The sequence below is a fragment of the Anas platyrhynchos genome, chromosome 4, assembly GCF_047663525.1.
Source record: "Anas platyrhynchos isolate ZD024472 breed Pekin duck chromosome 4, IASCAAS_PekinDuck_T2T, whole genome shotgun sequence".
Classification (NCBI taxonomy): domain Eukaryota; kingdom Metazoa; phylum Chordata; class Aves; order Anseriformes; family Anatidae; genus Anas; species Anas platyrhynchos.
Genome location: NC_092590.1, coordinates 45755824 through 45774039, shown reverse-complemented (window position 1 = coordinate 45774039; position 18216 = coordinate 45755824). Strand labels below are relative to the sequence as shown.

The window sequence follows — 18216 nt, the reverse complement described above, 5'->3', positions numbered from 1 at the left end:
TTTTAAGAAGAAAGGTATATGCCCTCCAATTTTATTTTTGCTTCAATGATAGTCAATGACAGTGTAATTAACATATGAAATCATTTCTACCAGCTAGTTGCTATGACCCTTCTCCAAAACAGTGATGGGTTCTGCATTTTTCAGGTGCCCATCTTGAAATAAGGCGTAGATTTTATTTTATTTTATTTTGTTTTTGATCCTCCTAGTCTTCCCTCTCTCAAAAACCAGTCCCAGGTAAGGTGTCTGAGCCTGATGACCACAGCTCTTTCAGTAGAGAAGCTCTGGCCTATACTGTGCTACCAAGAATAAACACTGTATTGAGCATAAGTGCCAAAAGAGAGGAAAAAAATCCCTCCCTTTCAATTTTTTCTTTCCTTGCAAGGCCAAACATGCTGTCTTTGGACAGATTTCAATCCTGCTTTAATTCATTAAAAAAGTGAAACAAAATCACCATTTACATCCTTGACAGCTGGCAGGTTTTATGTGTTCTTACTGCTCTTGCCAAGTCAAAAAAAAAAAAAAAAAAAAAAATTTTCATTCAGCTCTGTCATGGACCTTTGGAGTTCTGGAAGTGTGAGAGATGTCAAAATGTACTCATAACAATGACATACACTACCTGAAGGCAGGAACGTATTATGCTAATGTACTGGTGTAAAGGAAGTTACAATTCTCCTTTTTTCCTTAAAAAAAAAAAAAAAAAAAAAAGGAAAAAGATCCATGACAACATCAGAAAACATACCAGTCCTGAAAGAGGGAGCATTTTGCTTTCTACAAAGTCATCTGACATGTTCCAAGATCTTTCTGTTCATCAGGTTGCATTCCAACATATACTAGCGAAGAAAGAAAGGAAAAAAAAAAAAAAAAAGCTAAAAATCTTATGTTTTACTAGCATTTCCGGATTCCTATTGCTTCCATAAGAGGAGAATGGTCTTGCAGTTCAGGTGCTGGGAAGGGCTGCCAAAGTGCCAAAGGCAGATCCTGCCATGGCCGCAGACCCAGCTGGTGATATGGAGAAATGTGCTCTTGGCCGCTGTGCATCAGTTGTCTGGGTAGGAAGAGTTCACTCCCCTCTGTGACTGTATTTGCACCATGAAACACAAGAGGACACTGGACGCAAACATTATAGTGACAAGCAATGCATTGAAGCTATTTCAGCAGAAATAAGCAGCAGAATAGTCTCCAACTTTTATTTTCTGCAGCCATTCCCTGGTCCTGGTAAGACAATATGAGGAAGAAGAGCCCTTCTGAATAAAAAACATGTAGAAGACCTGAGGCAAGATGCAAGCCCCCTGTGTTTCATGCCATGATACACACAGACCACAGCCTGTATTGCATTGCACAGAATACATACCTTGTGTGCATGCAATCCAATTGTATGCACCGGAGCTGTATACAGTCTTTTTTTTTTTTTTTTTTTTTTTTTTTTTTTGTGAGAAAGAGATTGCACAGAAAAGCTTGGCAGCTGTTTGAACTCTGTGGCATTAGGAAAAGTTATCTAGACTGTAGTTCAACGAAACCTTAGCTGCCCCTTGAATTATGATGGGGACAAAGATAAACTAGAAATTGGACCTGCTGCTATTGCATTTCCTTGTCTCACTGCCCATCCCAAGGAAATACAAGTTAAATCTGCTTCAGTGCAAGCATATGAGATGAAACCTCCCATTGCAGCACTGTGCAGCTGTTTACATTAGAGAGAATTGCTACTGAAAAAAAGAAGAGAGTCCTGTGATATAATTACAATCCATGAGCACACCATCACTATCATTTCCAGAGGCATTTGGGAGGCAGTTGTAGATTTCAGAAATGAAGCTCACTCAGGAAGGACAGATGCCAGATCATTATTCTTGGCTTTAAGATAGAAAATAGCTTATGGGCATAGGTGTTATTTACTGCCTGCAGTACATTTCAAAGAACAGCTATCTTGTCAATCATATACTCTTTGTATTACTTGACTAGGTCATTTTAATTTTGCTGTGGTTAGTTACTTTAAAATCAGTGTTATTCTATGATCAGCTACCCCTTATCTATGGTGGTGAGAATAGCTTGGGGTTGCAAGTTAAAGACCACAAATATGACTAGTCTTGGCTCTGAAACTTTGAGGCCCATAGGCACAGTCTTCTCTTACAAAATGCAATCATTATGGCATGCATATAGCCCTAAGCTATTTCACTTATTAAGCCAACAACTGCTTAAAATGGCAAGCTGCTCTTGGAAAAATCAACTTGCTGCTTTTTGCCTGTACAAGATCCCTTCTGATACACATAAATTTTTAGAAAATCTAAGCCTAGGGCAATTGTCTACCTCTGAGATACAGTTACAACAGAATAATAAGTAGACTCTCTGTTACACTTCTGTGCTCATCTTTACCCACAGTATGTGGGTGAAACAAGCAGAAATTATTTGTTCTCCTCAAGGCTAATTTAAAGAAAACACCAGTGGAAATGTGGCTTTGTGTGCATATTTGGTGTGAGGGCAATCAAGAAAAATATTAGCCTGAAGGAGCAGAAATAGTGCAGTATCTTTCTCTAGAGCTGGTTCTGAGAAGTGTGAAAATGCAATTATCTAAGACTCAGATACATCCAAGCTCATCAACTTTAAGTTGTTCTTCTGTAGGAATGAACATGGTACCCCGAACTTCAGTCTACAGCAAGATTGTAAAGTCCTCATACAAGTGCTTTGATCATGTTACAAAACTGGTGAGGTGAAGAGAATCAGAAAATAGAATGGACAAAGCTGGAAAAGCAGGGAAATGCTGAACTTTATTTCTCCTTTTCCTTTCACTGCACTTGTGAAAGTTGTATGTAGCAATAGGAGAAGATCCTGGCTACCAATAAAAAACTCCACACTAAAGGGCAATCTGAAGCATCGCTATAAATCACTAACATAGTTCTTGATAAAATTAGACCTGTGACAAGCCAAGGCTCATCAAAGGCATGATGAACACACTGTTGTGTCTGAACAGACACTATCTACTCTCTGGATGAGGAGTTTGGATAGGTGCTACTTTCTTCCAACCAATAAGGCTTTGAAAGTATATTTTCAAAGAAGGAGAATCAGAAGTGGAAAAATATGGTGGCACTGTGTCATGGTGTTGTCCCAGGGTGTGGTCGTTGGGACTCTGAGACTCTGATCTAACAAAGAGGTAGGCAACCTCCCCACTTCTTAGTGTAAAAAGAGGGAAAAAAAATAAAAAAAAAGTATTGAGCTAAAGCATTTCTTCAGATTTCTTTTGTTTTCTTCTAGATTAGGTATCAGGTTGATCAGGTTGCAGGTTTTTGTAACCCCCATCAGACTGGGAGAAATCCTCATATCCAGGCTGCAGTCATGAAGTCCAACATGCTGTATACAAATCAATGCTCAAATCGTCTTTGTGTAAGTACAGAGCTTCTAATGCTGGTTACACGGCATTTTACTACAAGGGTAAAATGTTGGTGAGGGTAAATTGCTGGTGACCAGAGGGTGTTGAGGCACTGGCACAGGTTGTCCAGGGAAGCTGTGGATGTCCCATCCCTGAAGGTGTTCAAGGACAGGCTGGATGGGGCTTTGAGCAGCCTGGTCTGGTGGGAGGTGTCCCTGCCCTTGGCAGGGGGGGTGGAATTAGGTGGTCTTTGAGGTCCCTGCCAACCCAAGCCATTCTGTGGCTCTATGAGCCAACAGGAGGTACGCACAAGGCCTCTGCAGTGGCTCTGATTGCACTAGCACACCCTTTCTGAGAAACAGCACTGATAACAGGCATGCGTTCCTCTCCCTATGCCAAAACTGGCTTTCAGTTCCCCCATCATTGGCGGGTTACAGTGCATGCCATGATGAACACTGGCCGTCCTCCCTGTGGGAAGGAGAGCCTTTCACCGGCAGTGATGTATGGCTGGACACGTGCAAAGTGCTGGCAGCTGTGGAGCTCTGGAACTCTTCAAGATAAAATGCACTTTCTGAAAGTAAGATTACTTTTATTACTGAGCTGATGTGGAACGATTCATTTTATGAGGTATCTTTTCAAATAATTTAATTATCATATTAGCTGTTTTCATAGGTTGTATTCTAAGGGCACAATTTTGTGACTGGATGAAAGATTGCCTCTCACCAGCTTCATTGTACAAACAGCCTGAAGCTCTCTGCCTTAAATATCTACCCAGAGGTGGGCTGAATGTGTGTGGGAAGTGAAGAGATACTTTGGAAACAAAACGAGCTCTTGCACAAGCACTGTTTTTCGAGAGTTTTGTTCAGACATTTACATTTTCTAAAATAGCTAATAATCCTTTGGAGACTGAAAAATGAGTATTTCCATACTCTGTTTAATACTGATCAAATGATTTCACAATTGTTTATGGTCAGTATAATTTTGCTCTGGCTATATCAAGGTCAATCTTAAAAATCACAAAAATCTGTGATTGCGTATCTGGAAAAGTTCTACTTTTCCACATGAAATATAATGCAACACTGGGACTGCCAAAAAGAATCTCTCTGCACCTTATAAATGGTGCAGTTACAAAAATTATTAATCTATGGATCTTGAAGCCAGAAGGGTTATAGAGAAATTATATAGGGCTAGGGAGAAATTGGTCAATAGCATTGTTATCAAACTATTATTATTATTAGGTATTCTAAAGTTATTATTCCTTTAAGGGATAAGGGAATTAAAAATGTCATAGCACAAGAACTCCAAAATATTTCTAGTAAAGATAAAACAACCTCTAGAAGATGCAATCCACTATATGACACCTCTGTATTTCAAAATATTACTCCTTTTCTTTCTTTCAAACATAGTTTCAGCATGGATGGAATTTTGATCACACTATGATTGCATTTATCGAAACTGCATTTTCCAGGTGAAATGATCTTTTTGGAAGAAGTTTAGTCAGAACCTTCCCTTTTTCTGCATCTGCTGGCATATCACGCTCACGGGAAAACTATCTCCACTGTGCTGGAAAAACCTGTGGTGGCCACCATGTACTCTATTCAGAGAGCCCCAGAGGGCCTCAGACACATAAGCTCCAGCTCCATGTTGTCAGCATGATGTCCCTTGCTGGGACATGTGGTCTCACCATAATGGCAGGTGACTGTAAAGGAACTGCATGGAAACTGTTCTTCCTTTCCAAGTGACCGCAGCTGCAAGAGCATTGCTGTTTGCTGAGGTACTGAACTGTGCACTCAGAGCAGGCTCTCCAATATGCTAACCCAGCTGTGTGCTGCTGGACAATTCATTAATGAAATGAAGGAAGATTCCAGATAGCAGGGTGACACTAACATTGGCAAGCTGACAACCAAAAGTTGTCTCTACACACCCTCAACTGGACTCACTGTCCTTCCTTTGACCCTGAGCTCCTTCCTCTGGCTTTGAGTAATGCGTGTAAGCACTCCCAGCTATTTCAATATATCTTCTTCCTATTTTTCTTCCAGCATAAAAGATACTCCTCCCCCACTGCTCTTACTCATATTTGCCTTCCTTCCTTAGAAGTGAACACAACTTATTGTGGTTGGTGAGCCTGAGCCCCATCCACTGGGAAAGATTCGTGAAATAGTTGAGCCCAGATTTGCAGAAACATTCACGTGCTTGTTTTTCAATGCAGCCTGTAAGAGTCAGCCCTCACCCTCAGCCCTCAGGAATGGCAGCTTCTGCCATGGCATTAAACTCAGTACCACTTGGGTAGCTTGTGATGTCAACATCCTCACAGCTGGAAGATTTTCTTTACAATATCTCAATGAAAAACACCTGTTGAAAAGCACGATCCTACACTAACACTACCTGCAAACTGTTCTGTCTAGAAGGATATGTTCGTTGTGCTTAACCTCCCATATGAGAACAAAAAACAAAAACAGAACAAAACAAAACAAAACAAAAAAAGTGTGGGGGCGTCTGTAAAATCTTACCTAGCTTACTGAATTTCCCAGGAGATTATGGCTGAACTTCTCTGGGTGAAACGAGGCATGCAACGAAGTCATTTGCCTTTCCACCCTTTGAAGTCTGTCTCTGCGGGTTATACTTCATACAGATGTTTAGATGGCCATATGAAATCTAAGCCTGAGACGATTAGTATTTCAGTCTGATAGCTTAAGTACATCACTAGCATGCTTTATGTTTGGTTAGATGTGCCAGAACTGGCATACATCTGAAGTTGATCCTGAGATACCTTCTGTGCACAGCTGAAGACAACCAGGAAGAAGAGTGGGCAAGGGAAGCCATCCAGTGAAGGACCAAAACAGGTCTCCAGCTATCCAAGCCAAAAGCATTTGGTAGTATGGCTGGGAAAATAAATAAATAAATAGATAGATAAATAAAGGCACATGAAGCTTTCCTTCTTGCCATGTAACATACCTTAGTTTCACCCAGTATTCAGACTGAAGAGATACTGGCTCCAAGCAGAGCATCCGCCAGTGGCAGGATCACCGCTCCTGTGTCACTCACACAGGGAGGTGGGTAAGAAAAAGCTGTGTGTTTTTCTTAGCTAATGCAGCCAATAAAATCCATAAGCAGTAAACCTTTTTTTTTATTATTATTATTTTTATTATTTATTTTTATTCCTCAGACTTTTACAAGTTACTACAATCAATTATAGTATAGTTTTTGTGATTCAATTTCATGTTTCTGGGGGGTTCCCACTACCAGCAGTGGAGAAGTCAAGGATGGCTGCAGAAGATAAACATGGGGGGTATTGCCACAAATTGCCACACGCTGTTACAGCAGCAAAATCTCCTCCATGTTTCTACATGGGAAAGTCTTTAATACAAAGACATAAACCTCTGTGACAGACAAAATTTCCCTAAGTAGCTGGGGAGCAGAGAGAAACCCAAAATTGCTCCCTGAATTATATGGTGTGTTTCTGTCTGAACAACAAAAAAGACTGAGAAAAAAAAAATGAAGAAATTAAACACAAATGCAAATAATTATCAAGTGAGTATGAAGGTTTTCATTAATATGGGGCCAAAATTACACAGTAGCATATAAAATCAGACAAATACACAAACTGCCAAATAAAAATTGCATTGTGGGAAACAGAATCTTAATTACATTTTTAAAATGATGATGGTTCATTACATAACAATTTCTTATGTTACTGCTCTGAGATCCTATCCTAAAGTTGTCTGCATCTAAAAATCCAAGGACCAGAGCAAGAATGTTAGTGGTGACCAAAAGTGAAGGATTTTTCTCTTCCTCGGTTTTCTGTCATGGAAAAATATCTAAAAATGAATGTAAGTAGAAAGGCAGCAGCTTGCAAAAATGCAAAGTCAAGCTTACCTGCGGCCCACCTCTACACCAATCTTGTTTACCCATCAACACCTCAGGAACAATTTCTTCTTCATTCACATTCCTCAACAGCAGCCTTTATTATATGGTGTACCACATCCTAACATTAATTAGCACTTCACTGGCAGGATAAGTATCATTTTTCAAAAGGACTGCAATTAACAAAATAAAACAAATCCCTTTTTAGTTCAAGTAGCATTGCTTCTTTCCCCATCTTCAAAGTGATGGTGTCAAATTGTTGCTTTCCTCTCGCGGCTTGCCGTAAACTAGCAACAATGGAAATATTTTCCAGTGCACGACGGTTTTCACTTGCCTAATGCCTTTCACCTGAATATTTTAAAGCATTTAGCAAAAGCAAAGGGTGGGGAAGGATATTGATTTTCTTTGATTTTTCTTCAGTTTATATGAGGAGTTGCAGGCAGAGAGGTGGTAAGTAACTTGCCTCAGGTTACAGAATGACTCATCAGCAAAGTCAATAATATAACCCAGTCTTCTGGAGTCTCTGATTATTCTGTTCACAAGATAATCCAACAAATGCGATGATTTCACTTCAACTTGAAGTTTGGTAATGTGTGTTTCTTGGAAAAAAGTGTTCTGTTTGTGCTGGGGAAACATCCTGGTTTATTCATTGTGTTGATATAATAAATTGCTAGCCCATCCAGTGCTGGAGAGCAGTGCCAGTGATGTTCTGGGTTTAGAGTTCATGAATGACTCTCACACAGTCATCATCTTGAGAACTGTGTGGCAAACTCACAACTGTGAAGCTGCTGGAAGGGGCACAGCAGTAGTAGTCTGCAACAACTGGGAACACACAGAGTCTTAATGGCAAAGAACTAAATAAATACTATTTATTTTTTCATGGACTTGTTTGCAATATGATCTTCTCTCTGTGGAGGAATGCCTTAATAGATGCAGCTTAAAGGTTTCTTTCCGTACCTTTGGAAACAAAATAACTGAAAAGAAAAAATTGATATGACCTCTTATATATAAAACCAGTGTCAATTTGTCATTAAAATATCGTGGCTGAAAGTGTTGACAAAACAAAAATGTTGACTTGCAATGTTAACCCTTGGGAGCAGTCTGAGATCTTTATGGTCTTTGGAGAGGATTTTTTGGCTGGACTGGCTCTCCTAAGGGGTGGCATGGGCTTCCCCATGCTATGGCTATTGCAGGGCTCCCTGAGGAGCACAAGGACCTGAGATGGCCACCCCAGAACTCCCACAAAGTCTGATGAGAGACTTGCTGGTGCCATCTGAGTTTCTGAGGTGTCTCTCGACTGGTTTTGTGCTTAGAGGTGGGCGAGAAGAATACAGTATTGCCTCTGAAACAAATTTCTCTTTTGGACAAAAATTGTATTATTTTTCTTTTTCAAAACAAATAAAGAAAGAAAGAAGGAGGAAAAAAAAGTGTTCCCCAGTAGTATCTCTAGAAGGCCAGCCCCATATTTCTGGGGGAGCTAACAAGGCAGAAGCTTCAGTGACTTGCCCTCACAAGACGATTAAAGGTTTTCAACAGACTTCCTAGACCACCCTAAATAATCTTAGACCACCACAAAGAAAACGATATTTATAACATTCAGATCCTTTCTACTTCTATTTGGGATGAATGCAGCAAAGCCACATGGCAAGTGGTGTTGCTGAGCCTGCTGCCAGGTAGCACCTCCAAAAGCCTCCTGATGCATCCTCTGACATAGCAGCTGGTGGGATGTGCACATTGATCTACCCAGGCCTCAATGAACTCTAAGGGTGGTCCAAAATTGTGGTACTTCAATAACTGCTTCAAGTGCTGATTGTTGCTCCGCAATTCAATACTACATCCTCCTTTTCAAGATTTTTCTGAATTCAAGTGTCATGAAAGCTATTGCAGATAGCACCATATCTGTGCTTTGCATTGAACTTTTAGGGCCTCCATGTGGAGAAGGGTGCTGCTGACAAGCACAGTCCCCTTCCCATTAAATACTCCTGTGCTGTGAGGAAGTATGACTCCTAGTGGCTTTTTAGCCCACAGGAAGAAGGGTGATGCTACTTCTCTCTTTAACATGAAACTTGTCCCTTGAACAGACCTTGTGCTGCCCACCTTGGAAAACATTCTGACTTTTCAGGACCGAGACTTGTATGGCACAGCTGGGACTTAATCAACCCTGTCACGCAAATCTTTCAGCTTCATTTCTATACCAAAGTTTTTGTTTAAAAAAAAAAAAAAAAAGATCTGGGAGAGACATCACAAAGGGACTAAAAGCTGTACTGGAGGTATCTCCCCTGCGGGCATTATTCCTCTGAATAGGGCAGAGTTTAGCACAGGTCAAAAGAAAACTGCTGATCTGGAAATAATGGTGCATGCCGGAAAGACCCCGCCGTCACACCCAGCCCCCCGGCTGCGCACCCCACCAGCCAGTGCCACAAAGGGAAACGCAAACAAGGATTAGCTGCAAAATTGTTATTACAGCTCTGTGGAAATAGCATTATTATGACGGTTATTATCACGCTCAGGTCATTAAAGACTGCAGCTCTGTGCCAGAGATGTGAAACATCAGCTTCAGAGATGCTCTTGGGAGTGATAGGTCCGTGCCGCCTCAGGCTGCTCACTGTTGCATTGCTTTCCAGGCAGTCTTGTTGTAATGTAACCTCTGATAATGCATTCTAACAATATTTTACCATCAAATATAAAAAGTCAGGTTTGCAAAAAGCTGAAAATGACGCTATCTATCTTACACAGCACATGTATATGTTGGGCAGTCCAATGGACATTGCTCTGGGTTAACTTCAGTGAATATCCCCTTCTAAAAAGAAAGTATACCAAAAAAGTCCCTTTACTTTGTTTAATTACATCATGATGTACACTATAAAACTCTATCCTAAAGGCATAAACTATGTTCAGGGGTGAACATAACAGGCATTATGCACAGTAGTGGTGGGACATTTTTTTCAGCTGTCAGGTGTTTTCTACCAACTGTAGATATTCCATACCAGCCTGCTACTAATCCCTTCCCTTCCCTTCCCCTCCCTTCCCCTTCCCCTTCTTCCAGCCAAATGTTAGATTTAAGACCACTGGGTGTATACTAACTTTAACAGAAGTCCTAGGAAGGAAAGCTCAGTGATAATCTGCCTGGTTAAAACTTGCCTGAAATGAAGGTCAAAATGCCAGACTGAGTTACACCAGGCTAAGGGAATGGACACAGCCAATCTCCAACAGCTGGTTCCCAGAGACTCACACTCAGTGAAGAAGGGTCAGGAAAGGAATGGAAAAATACTGAGTGTTGTTTGGATTTGACTCACCCCCATCTTAAACTTCAGGCTTTTGACCACGTACCTGGTGGGTGTAAAATATCATGTAAAGGAAATTACAAAGAGGCAGGGAAGTAAATCATCACCCTGAAGTCCCAGCCAAAGCGAGGGCAGTGAGCGGTGGATATCATCCTTTCTTCCAGAGGTGGTCTCAGAGCTGCCTCTCATCCCTGCCATCCCTTCCTTTTAAACACTTTTTCTGACAAACAAACAACAAACAAACAAACAAACAAACAGCAGAGGACCCAATTGAATTTACACCCCCAAGTCTAATTGCCTAATTTACCTGTTGACAAGGCAAAACCTACCCTGATGTTATCTGTCCTTAAAGCAGGCCAGGATGAGGCTAGCTATCGTGCAGGAAGCACTCAGTGACAGGAAGCATTTCCTAGATGGATCTATTTTCATAAGAGAAGTACCTTGCCATTTTGACATCTAAAGGTGGTAAAAGACAAAAAACAACGTAGCCTCCGCTGCCGTGCTTCTTCCCCACAGACTGAGGTGGTGAGGGCAGACTCATCATGTGGTGTTTTACACTTGAAACCTGGGGTCTGTGTTTATGCAAACACAAATCTTAGATGTCTAAAAACACTTGAAGTCTGCTTGCACTGTTATATTTGTAGTATTCTGTGTGACTCTCTTCAGTACTATCTGTATATATTGAGGCTATCAGAAATGGAAGACCTCCATATCACCTTGTGTAATTAAAAATTCCTTGTAAAATAATACAAAAGTCACTTTATGGTAATACATGTGAAGTTACACTTGGAAAGCTCTCAAGATCTGTAGAAACAGATCAAGAAATAAAGATATATTTATATATCTTATATAAGATATATTTAACGGGTGAAAAAAATCCCATGGTATGTAGCCTGCATCCATCCAGGAGAGCCAGGAAACTTGATCTGTAAACTCCTGTAAGCATGAATGGAGGTAACTACTTCTTTGTACACAGAGGAAATCTTGTGCTTGTTAGACAGAAGGAGTATTCCAAAGCATCCCTCATCTGGTTGTGAATCTTGCTTTTCCATATATTTTCATCTTGCAAAGGAAAAACAGGCTTCAACCATCCTAAGGAGATTCCTTCAGACTGCATGCTAGTGTACACAGCAGGGCAGTCATGACTGTAGTGAAAGATCTGTATTTCATTGGCAAATATGCTTTCTGCAGTACCACTTGCCTTTTGAATATGTTTGAAAAATACGCACTAGAACGGAGTGTTCCTGTTTGCTTTTCACACTGACAATTGCCAGAGCTCAGGTTACAAGTACATTAAGTCCCTATACATATGCCAAAGAGAAAAAAATGTGCTGCTTCCAAGGGAATATGGACTTTCCAAAAATCTCTTCCTATTCCCAGCCGGGGCAGTGTTGCTCCCTACATGATATTCTCCCCTCTAAAATTGGGTAAAAGAGGGTGATGATGGTTCATACCGGATAAGCCTGGTATTAGTGGGCATGGAACTATGCATTCAGAGAAAGTGTTTTCTCTGTAGGAGGAAAGGAAGAAAGCAAAAGTTTTGCAAGACAACACAAGTCCTAGGGTAAAATCACACCATGAGAGTGAGTGAGTAATGAAATGATGCCCTGGTTTTAAGCAGAGGCTGGGCCCTCCTTGAACACAGGAAATAAGAAGGGTAAGTTATAAAACAACATTGGAACATTGTATGCTTCATACATGCACCCCTGTGAGGAAGGAGTTAAGCAAAGGGGCAGGAGACCTGCATGGGTGAGCAAGGAGCTCCTGGAAAAACTCAAACAGAAGAAGGAAGTACACAGAATGTAGAAAAAAGGACACTTGGGAGGAATACAGGAACATTGTTGAGAGAGTATGCAGGGAGGTGACAAGGAAGGCTAAGAGTTACTTGGAATTATATCTGGCAAGGGATGTCAAGGACGTTAAGAAGGCCTTCTTCTGATAGAAGGCATTTTGAGCAAGTTTGCTGATGACACCAAACTTGGAGGAGTTGTGGACTCGAATGAGGGTGGAAAGGCCTTGCAGAGGGATCTGGATAGGTTGGAGAGCTGGGCGATCGCCAACCGCATGAAGTTCAATAAGAGCAAGTGCCGGGTCCTGCACCTGGGACGGGGAAACCCTGGCTGCACGTACAGACTGGGCGATGAGACGCTGGAGAGCAGCCTAGAAGAGAGGGATCTGGGGGTCGTGGTAGACAACAAGTTGAATATGAGCCGGCAGTGTGCCCTGGCAGCCAGGAGGGCCAACCGTGTCCTGGGGTGCATCAAGCACGGCATCGCTAGTAGGTCGAGGGAGGTGATTGTCCCGCTCTACTCTGCGCTGGTGCGGCCTCACCTCGAGTACTGTGTGCAGTTCTGGGCACCACAGTATAAAAAGGACATGAAACTGTTGGAGAGTGTCCAGAGGAGGGCTACGAAGATGGTGAAAGGCCTGGAGGGGAAGACGTACGAGGAACGGCTGAGGGCACTGGGCCTGTTCAGCCTGGAGAAGAGGAGGCTAAGGGGAGACCTCATCGCAGTCTACAACTTCCTCATAAGGGGGTGTCGAGAGGCAGGAGACCTTTTCTCCATTAACACCAGCGACAGGACCCGCGGGAATGGAGTTAAGCTGAAGCAGGGGAAGTTTAGGCTGGACATCAGGAAGGGGTTCTTCACAGAGAGAGTGGTTGCACACTGGAACAGGCTCCCCAGGGAAGTGGTCACTGCACCGAGCCTGACTGAATTTAAGAAGAGATTGGACTGTGCACTTAGTCACATGGTCTGAACTTGGGTAGACCTGTGCGGTGTCAAGAGTTGGACTTGATGATCCTTAAGGGTCCCTTCCAACTCAGGATATTCTATGATTCTATGATTCTATGATTCTTCAAATGTATCAGTAACAAAAGGAAGACTGGGGAAAATGTGGGCCCACTGCTGAATGGGGTGGGTGCCCTGGTGATGAAGGATGTGGAGAAGGCAGAGCTACTGAATGCCTTCTTTGCTTTAGTCTTTACTGGTAAGGTCAGCTCTCTGGAATCCCAGACCCTGGAGACGAGAGAGAAAGTCTACAGAAAGGAGGACTTTCCCTTGGTCAAGGAAGATTGGATTAGAGATCATTTAGGCAAACCTGACACCCACAAATCCATGGACCCAGAGTGCTGAGGGAGGTGGTGGATGTTACTGTTAGGCCATTCTCCATGATCTTTGAAAGGTTGTGGAGATCAAAGGAGGTTTCTGAGGACTGGAAGAAAGCCAGTGCCACTCCAGTCATCAAACAGGGTGAGAAGGAGGACCCAGGAAACTACAGGCCAGTCAGCCTTACCTCCATCCCTAGAACAGCTAATAACACTTAATGATCTGACAGTCCACTCCAGGCATCTCACCAAAATGCTCCAAACTGCTTCCCAGGGATCCCTTCCCACATTCACCCACTGCAGACTGAATTTATTCTCCAACCTCTGGCCCCCAGCTATGCAAAAAGAGCAAATTGGCTGCTGCATGTTTCCTCTACATGTCACTGGGCTGTTTTTAAAACCATGTAAAACTACTTTGATGGAGCTGGACTCAGCCGAGCAATCCCTGTGCTTTTTGGGAAGACTGAGCTAACGTTGGTACACAGTGTTGATGTCTCCACCTGCAAGCAGCGCTGGCTTTTGAGCAGGAACTCAGGTAGTGGATTTAATCGGTCCGCCCTGAGAAGAAGATGCACTTAAAAATGGAATTCCAGCCTTAGAAATTGTTTCCAGGATTAATGACAAGGGATATGTGAGCACCAGATCTATAAAACAGTAATGGATCATTCAACAGAATTTGCACCTCAAAATATGCACATAGGAAACAATGTTTCTCAGAGGCTAAGTTGTTGTCTAACTCTGTAGTAAAGTATCAGAGACAAGTCAGTTTGAATAAAGAGAGAAAGCCTCAGATGACCTGATCTCAAATGCTATGGATAGGAATAGATTCCTACTTTTGTTTCCTTTTAGAAAAAACTAAGACACATCAGCCTCAATAAGAAGAAAAGCTAGCTTTTTTTTTTTTTTTTTTTTTTTTTGATATTTTATGTATGTTTAACTTAACGTGACATTAGGAAAGATATTGATTCACTTACATCAAATTAACTTGTTGAACATTAACATTAACCAAGCCCAGTAATTCCTGTCAAGCCTCACGTGTTAATAAGGACACAATTATACAATCCTGGTCTATGCCACTTCAAGTTAATTAGAGCACAAGCCTTAACAATGTGTGACATTTCATGCTCAACAGCCGCCTTACTACATCCTATGCCCATTTGAGACACCGAGTTTAATTTCAAGCTGTGGGGTTACAGCAGAGCCAGCAGATGAAATGTGTTCAGGAGTGCAAACGATGACCCTGGGAAGATGCAACAAGCAGTTAGGGGTGAGCCCCTGCATCCCACTCTCTGCTGGACCCATGTGCCCCACTGCTGCCTTCCTGCCCCACGGGGAGGAACTGCACAATGGTTACATTTTTCTGAATCTTTCCACCCGTTGACATTAACACTAATTCCTTTGATTACCACAGCTCAGACCGTTCTTCCCCCACCCTTTTTTCCCCTCTTTGTGCTGCTGAGAGCGCTTTACTCACTGTCACTGTTTCCTCTCTATCACCCATTAGTCAGCCAGCTCTCCCTGGTTGTGTGGGCTCTTCATGTGAATGTGAGAAAGCAGACATGAAAAAAACTAGGAAAATATGAATGCAAAACCACAAAAATAATGTCAGGCATTGCTGAGTCCAGGTGTAGCCATTGAACATGCATTTAACTTATTTCCGAGTTATCTTAGCATAAAATTGTGGTTGATACCGTCACTGTTGTCCTGGCAGACTTGTTGTGCTCTGAACTCCGTGCTTTTATTTTATTTATTTATTTATTTAAAGAACATCCCAGAAGATTCAAGTCCCACCTACCAAAGATATTCAGAAGAAAACATCTTGCTGTGACATTTCTTAGGGAACTTGACTGCTGTGTATTCATATGTAAAATATTTATACCTCATTATTTCCTACCAGCCTTTCTTCTCTACCACTCTTTCTCCTCCTGTCATCCAAAGAAACCCTGTCTGAAGCCACTGGGACAACACCCCTATCCCCTGCCAGCTGTGCACCAGGACCAGCTCTGGAGGCCTGCTTGGACTGCTGGTGTGTATTTGTGCACAGCCATGCAACTCAGACACCAGCTGCACCCCTGTCCTGCCTTCCTTCCCCGGTGCAATGGCCACCAAAGCTGCCTAGTGGTGTGTGGATGAGAAGGCTTGCAAGACACACACTGAATAAAATTAGCATATCTATTTTTTTTTCCCCCATATATTTCACCCTCCCATTTACCCTTGTGGGTGTGCAGAAGGAAGAAGAGCACATGAGCAATTCTGTGGAGTGCTGGTCGCACTATGGCTCCTTCAATAACGTAGTGACTTACTAAAGCAGATCAGTCTGATTTAGTGTGGGGTACCAGCAATCCTTTGGATGGCTGCTGCTGTATGATCTCATGCAGACAAACCACCTGTTAGTGGGCTGCAGCAGCCATAAATTGGTTCTGGTGATGTTTGGATAAAAAAAAAAAAGTCTTCGCTGTTGTCTGAGGAGATCTGATTTATCTGGATAAAATATCTATTTACTGCACAGAAATTACCATTAACATATTAGCTTAATAATAACTTCCACTAGTATCTCCTGAGCTTTCCATGCTCCCGTTTTTGTGTGGATGTATGTACCCACAAATGTGCAAACTGTAGTTATTGGAAAAAAATGTAAGCATATATAGCACTGAGATATAAATGCTACTAATAAGGTTCATAAAGGATAGGAAACCAAGCCCCACTAAAACAACAGCATCAGAAACAGATAGCAAGGAAGATTTAAGGTCAGTTGTATACTTGTTTATGGTTCCAGTTCAATTCCTCCTTTTTTTTTTTTTTGTGTTTTTTTTTTTTTTTTTTTTTTTTTTTTTTTTCTCCCTAGATTACAAATTTTGATCATTCTTAAATTCTGGTGTTTTGATTTTTATATAACTTTAACAACATCTTTAACATCTGCAACAGAAAATCTTGTATAATCTATTTTTTTCCCACTCTGTACCTTTTCTCTCTCTCTCTCTTTTTTTTTTTTTCAGGTTCTGAAAAGCCATACTGGAGAGAAAGTGTATTTTTTCTAACCTTAGAGAGTTGCAAAGTAGCCCAGCAAAGAAGCAGAACCCCTCTCTACCTGGGATTGTTCTATTCACAGTAATCATGAGCAAAGAATATCAAAGCGAAGTAATGATAATACTGCCACTGCTGCCAAAGTAATACCCTTTTGAATATTGCCAAATAAAAATAGCTGAAGTGATTCAGAATGTTTCTTGGGAACACATTCCTCTTCTTTCGTTAAACATGCATGAAAAAGAAAAACCTGGCTTTTGCAAAACAAGTGTGTTTCATTGGAAACGTTAAACAAACTTGCTGATAACATTGCACAGTGCCTTTATAAACACAGGCCAGGAGATGTGCTGGCCAGAAGTGGGAACCCACCACCCCTCTCAGCTCTCAGGCAGAGCTGGTGCTCTTGGAACAGATCTGTACCGCAGAAAAAATACACCTGACCCTTCCCCATCCGCACCAGCATCGTGCCAGCTCTGTGCAAAGCTTGCTGGGGTCTGGATCCAGCACAGCTCCCTTTTAGTGCTCAAAAACAGGGGTCTTTGACTGCGTTTCAGCTCAAATCTAGCAGAAAACTTCTTCCTCAGACACAGATATTGTGCCAGTTTCGAGATAGATATTCCACTTTATGTTGGTTTTGGATGTGAAACCAACATTGGCCTGATCATGGAAACCGAGTTGCAGCTTTGAATTTGGAGAGGCACTCGGCTCTCCTGAATGCTTTTAAATGCTCTTAGTCCTCTGGATGAAAAATGCTCACACCTGTTTTACCATTAGTCACTTGGCAAAATGGTGGCAAAAATGCCACCACTGTCTCCACAGGACCAAACCCCGGGGTTAAACCTTGCTAGATGCATAGCTTCTTCTTGAACACCCTCCTAATTGTACTAAGTACCCAAAGGAAAGGTATTTGTACAAAAGAATCACAGTCCAAATGGCATTTTCTTTCACTCCAAACAAAGCCACAACGTTTACATATATAAAACACAGCTCCCTGTGCCATATTCTGAAGGTGTTTTCAGGCAAGATAACATGCTGGATGCCAAGACTATGAGCTGCTGAACAGAAAATCCAGCTATCATTAATGCAGGTATCCATCCTCCAGTGGAAACAGACTCCATCAACAGCAGACAGTCGTGGCTTTTAATATAATTTAGCAGCAGATAATACAAAGCAGCACTTTCACAACTGGAGCATGGATGAAAAATGACACAGTCCAGGAACATGAAAAGTAACAGGCCTAGCAGGGTGAAGTCCTGACTGGCTTTAACTGGAAAGCCTGTTTTCTCTTGAGCACACGTGTTTGCCAACTTCAAATGGCACTTACTATTTTTGGTAAAGTTGTTGCAAGCCCTCACGCATACTTCGTCCAGCACCAGTTCAATGGTATATGATAATCATTTGGTATTAAATGCTGGCAGCAGAGCCAGAAGGTTTCCTTCATGCATCCTCCTACAACTGCCAAGGCAATCAAATTAATTCTGTTAACAGCCTGCCAAGTCAACCAGCCCACTAAACTGTCCCGTCTTAAAAATGAAACTGAGACATTCATATCATATCATGCCGTTTCCCCACCGAGT

General features: G+C 41.9%; 1 long non-coding RNA gene across 2 annotated transcripts in view; it reads right to left on the bottom strand.

Moving 5' to 3' along the window:
• Positions 1-18216, bottom strand: part of LOC113839597 (uncharacterized) — a 156824-nt gene that overhangs the window by 12404 nt on the left and 126204 nt on the right. Inside the window, exon 4 of one of the 2 annotated variants that reach the window (XR_011809145.1) lies at positions 4866-8196. The exons of the other annotated variant lie outside the window; for it this stretch is intronic. This is a non-coding gene — a long non-coding RNA (uncharacterized lncRNA). Of the gene's footprint in view, positions 1-4865; positions 8197-18216 lie in introns of those variants that run through there. 2 annotated transcript variants of the gene reach the window in all.